Source organism: Dendrobates tinctorius, unplaced genomic scaffold (assembly GCF_039654945.1).
Source record: "Dendrobates tinctorius isolate UK_male_01 unplaced genomic scaffold, ASM3965494v1 ptg000232l, whole genome shotgun sequence".
Taxonomy (NCBI): domain Eukaryota; kingdom Metazoa; phylum Chordata; class Amphibia; order Anura; family Dendrobatidae; genus Dendrobates; species Dendrobates tinctorius.
The window spans coordinates 1,977,873-1,983,872 of record NW_027361899.1 but is presented as its reverse complement, the minus strand read 5'-3'; the positions used below and the strand labels follow the sequence as shown (position 1 = coordinate 1,983,872).

At 52.6% G+C, this 6,000-nt stretch overlaps 1 protein-coding gene across 1 annotated transcript in view; it reads left to right on the top strand.

Moving 5' to 3' along the window:
* Positions 1–1,871: 1,871 nt before the first annotated feature.
* The window catches only part of LOC141060004 (epoxide hydrolase 1-like), a 54,281-nt gene continuing 50,152 nt past the window's right edge, over positions 1,872–6,000 (top strand). Inside the window, exon 1 of the mRNA XM_073556247.1 lies at positions 1,872–2,008. The gene's annotated coding sequence lies outside the window, so the exon portion shown is untranslated. The remainder of the gene's footprint in view (positions 2,009–6,000) is intronic.

Below are 6,000 nucleotides of genomic sequence, written 5' to 3'. Positions count from 1 at the left end.
CTGACCGGTAGCACCTCTATGACTGACAGCCGGCTCTGCGGTGCATTAGTACAGAGCCGTCTGTTAGGAATGGCGGAACGCACTAAATAAAAATAATAATAAAGTGCGTTCACCGCTCGGGGTCCACCGTGCAGTAGGTGTTACAACCGCTGCTGAGTAATGACAGAGGAGCAATATGGCGGTATAATACGCACGGGTTCAACTTCACCCGAAGTGCGCAGCGCGGGCTCTGTTCACACACAGAGGCGCCACAACAAAAACATGCAAAAAGGCTGAGCCTGTTAGAGTCATAGGCCGCAGGTAAATGCACACACGGTATAAGGTCACAGGAGCAGGAACTAAGACAGAAGGGTTGTGTCCGTCTAGACCTACCGTGTGTGCGGCGTCGCTACTGCGAACGCCAAGAAGGGCTGCAACTGCAGCGCGGCGCAGGACACTGCAGCTGGACGACACAGCTACAAAGCAGGCGCTATGTCGGACGCTAGCGCAGAGGTGCAGTGTGCACAGTGGCCTAAGGCTTGCCACAGACAGGCGCAGACTACTGAACTAATTCCCTAACCACATGCGTAATATCAGAGGGAAGGGGTTTCATAATAAGTCAGTCACCAGAATCATACATCCGTCACCATTCACACATAGCAGTATAGTCTATACTAGCGCATGGCGGAACGGCCATGCACGCTTTTTATAGCAGCCGGGACCTTCTGGAAGCTTCCAGATCTCCGAGATGGACCAATGAGATCTGGAGCAGGACCTGAGCACATGACTCCCGATCTCCAATGGGAAACCGTCTCATGAGCATGCTCAGTAGGAGGACAGAGGGACTTAGCCCCTGGAGAGATCTGCTGCAAGGCAATCTCCTCTGCGGTAGATAAAGAGCAAGAGACCGCAGGTTTTCACTATAAAACCACTAAAAATAAGCTGCACAGTCATTTCTATGCATTTTGCACTTTTTGTGCACATTGATGCCGTTTTTACCGTGAAAAAACCGTATCGCGGTAAAAAACGCAGCATGCACATTAATTTTGCGGATTTTTCTGCAGTTTTGGCTTCTTCCATGCGTTTAGAAACTGCTGCAGAAAAAAACGCATCAAAAACACATCAAAACGGCACAAAAAACGGAAAAATAGATACGGTTTCTGGGATGTGTGCACTTAGCCTAAGGGACTGGATTCCTGCAAAGCAGACGTAGGAACCTGACTCCCGTCAATCAGACTGTGCCGGAGTGCACTTACCAGCACTGCTCACTATACATAACGCAGTGACTGTGCCCGCACCGACCGGCAGCACCTCTATGACTGACAGCCGGCTCTGCGGTGCATTAGTGCAGAGCCGTCAATGAGACTGTGACGGGGTGCGCTTACCAGCACTGCTCACTATACATAACGCAGTGACTGTGCCCGCCCCGACCGGCAGCACCTCTATGACTGACAGCCGGCTCTGCGGTGCATTAGCAAAGAACCGTCGGTCAGACTTACCAGCACTACTCACTATACCACAGCGACTGTGTGCGCCCCAGCTGACTGCACCTGTATGACTGACAGCCGACTCTGCGGTGCATTAGTAAACAGACATTACACCATATGTGACTGATATCAGCCCCTCTTATAACACTCTAGTACTGGTTGTGACACAGTCACTGGCATAGTGTGTGAAGGGAGATATGTGTCTCTGCGCATACTGCAGTCAGTAATGTAAAAACAGGAGGGTTTTTTCCTCCAGCACGCCAAGTGCTGAGGGGGTTAATAGCAACGTATGATATGGGTTGGTTTTAGTGGACCTTCATAGAGCGGGTGGGTGGAGGTCCACCTTATCTCCACATGCAGAGTCCTGCCAGTACCTGTGTGAGGTCATGATCATGTGACCATCACATGGGTGTTACATACCTGGCCATGAGAGTCAGTGGGGTCGGCTCTTGGGAGAGCAGGAACTCCCACATGGCTCCAGGAGGAGCTGAGGACTGTGCGGGATAACTGCAGGTGAACCCTGCGGGGAATGGACTTATGAGGTCTGTGGTTTTTGTTTTTTACTGTTTTGCCAGCAAGGCTCTGTGTATTTTGCTGAACCATGCCAAGGTTTATGTCATCCCCAATAAACCAGCAGGTGATTCTCTACCAGAACGGCGCCTGTGTCTACCTGAGGAAGCAGCTAAGTGTGTCAACCCCTCACATGTGGTGTTTTGAGTGTGGGCAGCGTTCCAGGAACAAGCATGGAGGAGCTTGTGAAGCATCTCGTCCAAGTACAGCAGCATCAGCTCGCCAGTCAGCAGCAGCAAGCGGCGCAGCAGGAGACGAGTAAGGCTAGTTTCACATTTGCGTTTAAGGCCGCAGCGGCGGCCTGCGCACGGCCGCCGCTAAGCCCCGCCCCTGCCACGCCTCCTCCGGTAGCTCCGCCTCTGGGCGCATGACGCTGCATGCGTCATGCATCCCCTATCTTTATCACTGAGGACGCAGGCCGTGCGCAGTATGCGTTTGGCGGCGCCTGCGTCCTTTTGACGGTGCGCCGAACGCAACCAAATTGCAACAGGTTGTGTTTGGCGCTGGTCGGCGCACCGTCAAAAGGACACTGGCGCCGCCAAATGCATACTGCGCACGGCAGCGTCATGCGCCCAGAGGCGGAGCTACCGGAGGAGGCACGGCAGGGGCGGGGCTTAGCGGTGGCCGTGCGCAGGCCGCCGCTGCGGCCTTAAACGCATATGTGAAACTGGCCTGAGCTGTTATCACGGCAGCTTCATCACCAAATGCGGCGGCAGCAGGAGGCGCTAACGCTGCAAATGGAGCTCCTCGCAGGCGGTTCGAGTAAGGCCGACAGTCTCCTCTCTGTCTCCAGGTGATGACGCGCATGTCCGGAGAACGGTAAGACAAGCCTTACAGAAAATGACCCTGGGGGATGATGTCAAAGCCTTTTTGACTGTGTTCGAGTGGGTAGCGAAGCATGAGAGGCTACCACCAGAGCAGTGGGCGGAGGTGCTGACCCCCTATTTGACTGGTGAACCCCAAAAGGCATATTATGACCTAGCCCTCCAGGACGCAAAAGAGTAGGACAAATTAAAAAATGAGATTCTTGCATGCCTGGGAGTGACTATGTCTGTAAGGGCTCAGCTGGTGATAATCCCCCACGCTCCCAGATGTTTGATCTGTTGCTCCTGGTTCAAAAGAGGCTGCAGCCAGAGACTTCCACTCCAGCTCAAATGGTTGAGCGTATGGTGATGGACAGGTTTGTCCACTCCCTCCCCAGGCAAATACACACCTGGGTTGTCCAGGGAGACCCCCGGAATGCAGATGACTTGGTGGGCCTGGTTGAGAGAGATCAGGTTGTGGAGAAATCCCACGTGAAACTAAACGTCGCTACTTCCTCATACTGGGAAACCCAAAAGGGGGCAGGCTCCCCACGGAGTGTGGCTAGACCCACAACTGAGGGGCATCCCAACCCTGCTGAGGGCTCATCCAAGGTGCTTATGAATGATGTGGTCTGTTGGCGGTGTCACAAACCGGAGACGCAGCCTCCCAGTGTCATATGCCCCCTGAGCCTATGGACTGCAGCTTAGGCCAGCGCTGCTCCTACTGTGCCTGCCCGGCCTGCAGTGTGGACTGTCAACCCAGCGAGGGTCCCCAGTCGTGTGGCGTGTCCATCAATGGGGTAATGGTTCTAGGACTGTTGGGACTCTTGAAGTCTGGGGACCCTCATTAGCGCTGCATTGCCCCACCAGTTAATCCCTCACAAGTTAGTGGGCATCTACTGCATACACGCTGATGCCAAGGACTATCCCACGTAACCATGGGAACAGACTGTGGGGATAGAGCCCATGAGGGTGGGATAGTAAAGTACTTAATCCATCCTGTCATTCTGGGGTGGGATTTTGCTCTGTTTAAGAACATCTGGAAAAAGGGGGATGTACAGCGTGTCCCGGTCAAAAGCTAGGATCCTCTGAAGGCGACTACATCAAAATCGGAAGTGAAGGAGTTTTTCCGTATGTGTCCTCGCTGGAGAGGAGAACGAGACGGTAACAGAGGAGCACGGCTTCCCTGACTTAGAGGTGCCCGAAGAGAACTTTGGAACTGCTCAACTTTTGGACCTTACATTAAAGGGGGCATTTGAGAATGTGACTGTATGCAATGGGGCTGCTCTAGAGCCGGGGCAGACACCAGGTTTCCTCCCTTTGCAGTCAATGGCAAGTTATTGTATCGGGTGACCAAACTGAGGGGAGGTGAGATAGTGGAGCAGCTGTTAGTTCCAGGACCCTACCGTCGGAGGGTTTTAGACATGGGCCATTCACATGTTTTCGGTGGACATCTGGGGGTGGAGAAAACTTAGGAGAGAATCTTACAGAGGTTCTATTGGCCAGTGTGTTACCGAGAGATCCTGAATTGTTGTAGGTCCTGCTCCACCTGTCAAATAACTGCTCCTACCTCTCTCTTCCGAAGCCCCTTATTGCCTTTGCATGTGATAGAAACCCCCTTTGAGTGGATTGCTATGGACCTGGTAGGTCCCCTCGTTAAATCAGTATGCGACCATCAGTACATTTTAGTGGTCATAGACTAAGCGTCCAGATACCCTGAAGCAGTGCCAATGAGGAATGTCTCAGCTAAGCGTATAGCCCGGGAGCTTGTCCATATCTTTGCCAGGACCAGTTTGCGCAAAGAGATTTTGACGGACTAGGGGAATCCGTTTATGAGCAAAGTGATGTGGGAGCTGTGTAGAGTCCTCCAGATCACCCAGCTACGAACCTCCGTTTACCATCCGCAGACCGATGGGATGGTGGAGCGCTTGAACAAGACCTTGAAGGCCATGCTCAAGAGGGTTGTTGAGAAGGACGGTCAGGACTGGGACTATCTGCTCCCGCTCTTGCTCTTTTCTTTCAGAGAAGTGCCAAAGGCCTTCACTGGCTTCTCGCTGTTCGAGCTCCTGTACAGCCAACATCCACGAGGCCTACTGGACATTGCCAAGGAAACTTGGGAAGCCGAGGTCACGCCGCACAGGAGTGTCATTGAGCATGTCGCCCAGCTGCAAGAAAGAATGGCCCAAGGGAGGGTGTACAACTGATCAGCAAGGCTAAGGCAATTCCAGCCCGGGGACAGCGTACTAGTACTTATCCCTATGATGGAGAGTAAATTCTTGACAAAGTGGCAAGGCCTGTATGAGATGGTGTAAAAATTTGGGGACTTGAATTACAAGGTACATCAGCCCAGTCACAGAAAGCCACACCAGATACTCCATGTGAACTTACTCAAACCTTGGTGGGACCGTGAACCTCTGGGAGCTCCTTGCCTGAAGGCCCGTCCTGAAGCCAAGATTGAGGAGTTTGTGATCGCTGAGATGCTAACGCCGGCCAAGAAGCAACAATGTCGAGACCTGCTGCAGCAGAACTGTGACCTGTCCTTGGAGTTGCCAGGGCGCACACAGGTTGTGGAACACGATGTGTTATTGGAGCCGCATGTAAGGGTGAACCTCAAACTCTACAGAATCCCCAAAGCACGGTGGGAGATAATCTCTCTAAGGAAGTGAAAAGAATACTGGACCTCGGGGTGATAGAGGAATCAAGAAGTGGCTGGTAAAGTCCCATCATCCTCGTACCGAATGGTGAATTGCAGTCTTGTAACGACTACTGCAAGCTCAATGAGGTGTCCCGTTTTGATGCGTACCCGATGCCCCGCATGGATGAACTCATTGAGCGACTGGAACCCGCAAGCTACATCACAACCCTCGACCTGATAAAGGGGTACTGGCAGATCCCCATGTCGCAGAGCACTAAGGAGAAGATGGCATTCTCGACGCCAGATGGGTATTTCCAGTGCACCATGATGTTCTTTGGACTGCAGGGGGCCCAGCTACCTTCCAGAGGGCGATGGATCGAATATTGGCTCCACATAAGAAATATGCCGCAGCCTACTTGGATGACATTGTCATCTTTAGCTCTGACTGGTACTGGCGATCCTCGATGCATTGAGGTAAGTGAGATTTATCATAAATCCGAAGAAGTGTGTCATAGGCAAGGAGGAG